We start from the raw sequence: 2,500 nt of genomic DNA on the forward strand, positions 1-2,500 counted from the left end.
GAAGAAGTAGTGAATTTTCATATAAGTATTAAATGTATAAAGTCTATGAAGTAATAAATTTTCATATAAGTAGTAAATATATAAAGTCTATGAAGTAATAAATTTTCATATAAGTATTAATTGCATAAAGTCTATGAAGTAATAAATTTTCATATAAGTACTAAATGTATAAAGTCTATGAAGTAATAAATTTTCATATAAGTAGTAAATATATAAAGTCTATGAAGTAATAAATTTTCATATAAGTATTAATTGTATAAAGTCTATGAAGTAATAAATTTTCATATAAGTATTAATTGTATAAAGTCTATGAAGTAATAAATTTTCATATAAGTATTAATTGTATAAAGTCTATGAAGTAATAAATTTTCATATAAGTATTAATTGTATAAAGTCTATGAAGTAATAAATTTTCATATAAGTACTAAATGTATAAAATCTATGAAGTAATAAATTTTCATATAAGTAGTAAATATATAAAGTCTATGAAGTAATAAATTTTCATATAAGTATTAAATGTATAAAGTCTATGAAGTAAAATATAAAGTCTATGAAGTAATAAATTTTTATATAAGTATAAAAAATATAAAGTCTATGAAGTAATGAATTTTCATATAAGTATTAATTGTATAAAGTCTATGAAGTAATAAATTTTCATATAAGTATTAAATGTATAAAGTCTATGAAGTAATAAATTTTCATATAAGTATTAATTGTATAAAGTCTATGAAGTAATAAATTTTCATATAAGTATTAATTGTATAAAGTCTATGAAGTAATAAATTTTCATATAAGTATTAATTGTATAAAGTCTATGAAGTAATAAATTTTCATATAAGTACTAAATGTATAAAGTCTATGAAGTAATAAATTTTCATATAAGTAGTAAATATATAAAGTCTATGAAGTAATAAATTTTCATATAAGTATTAATTGTATAAAGTCTATGAAGTAATAAATTTTCATATAAGTATTAATTGTATAAAGTCTATGAAGTAATAAATTTTCATATAAGTATTAATTGTATAAAGTCTATGAAGTAATAAATTTTCATATAAGTACTAAATGTATAAAGTCTATGAAGTAATAAATTTTCATATAAGTAGTAAATATATAAAGTCTATGAAGTAATAAATTTTCATATAAGTATTAATTGCATAAAGTCTATGAAGTAATAAATTTTCATATAAGTACTAAATGTATAAAGTCTATGAAGTAATAAATTTTCATATAAGTAGTAAATATATAAAGTCTATGAAGTAATAAATTTTCATATAAGTATTAATTGTATAAAGTCTATGAAGTAATAAATTTTCATATAAGTATTAATTGTATAAAGTCTATGAAGTAATAAATTTTCATATAAGTATTAATTGTATAAAGTCTATGAAGTAATAAATTTTCATATAAGTATTAATTGTATAAAGTCTATGAAGTAATAAATTTTCATATAAGTATTAATTGTATAAAGTCTATGAAGTAATAAATTTTCATATAAGTATTAATTGTATAAAGTCTATGAAGTAATAAATTTTCATATAAGTATTAATTGTATAAAGTCTATGAAGTAATAAATTTTCATATAAGTATTAATTGTATAAAGTCTATGAAGTAATAAATTTTCATATAAGTATTAATTGTATAAAGTCTATGAAGTAATAAATTTTCATATAAGTATTAATTGTATAAAGTCTATGAAGTAATAAATTTTCATATAAGTAGTAAATATATAAAGTCTATGAAGTAATAAATTTTCATATGAGTATTAAATGTATAAAGTCTATGAAGTAAAATATAAAGTCTATGAAGTAATAAATTTTTATATAAGTATAAAAAATATAAAGTCTATGAAGTAATGAATTTTCATATAAGTATTAAATGTATAAAGTCTATGAAGTAATAAATTTTCATATAAGTATTAAATGTATAAAGTCTATGAAGTAATAAATTTTCATATAAGTATTAAATATGAAGTCATACAAGTTAAAAATTTAAAAAAAAAATCGATTGTAAAAATACTTTTGATGTTATTAGTTGTATTATGACCATGACGATATTTGAAAATGATATAAATTACCCACGTATATATGAGTTTTTAAATTTTAAATAGGTTAAAAGAATTTTTCCATATATTTTCGGGTTGGTAACGTCAACATGGGAGAGAACATTTATAACAAATTTGCACAAATCTGCTCAAATTGACATATACTGAAATAGTACTTATATGAAAATTTATTACTTCATAGACTTTATACATTTAGTACTTATATGAAAATTTTTTACTGCTAGGAAATGTATTATACTTTTATATATTTGAATTCATTATGTTAGTTTATTAGTAAGAAATTGTTTTTAAATACTTATAAGTATGAATATTACTATACTTATATGATTTATGTATTTAGTACTTGTATGAAAATTTTCATACTTGTATGACTTTATTTACTTAGTATTTATATGGAAATATTTTTTACTTTATATGTATTTTTAAGTAAATATG

Source organism: Bactrocera oleae, unplaced genomic scaffold (genome assembly GCF_042242935.1).
Source record: "Bactrocera oleae isolate idBacOlea1 unplaced genomic scaffold, idBacOlea1 ctg00000010.1, whole genome shotgun sequence".
In the NCBI taxonomy this organism is placed as follows: Eukaryota; Metazoa; Arthropoda; class Insecta; order Diptera; family Tephritidae; genus Bactrocera; species Bactrocera oleae.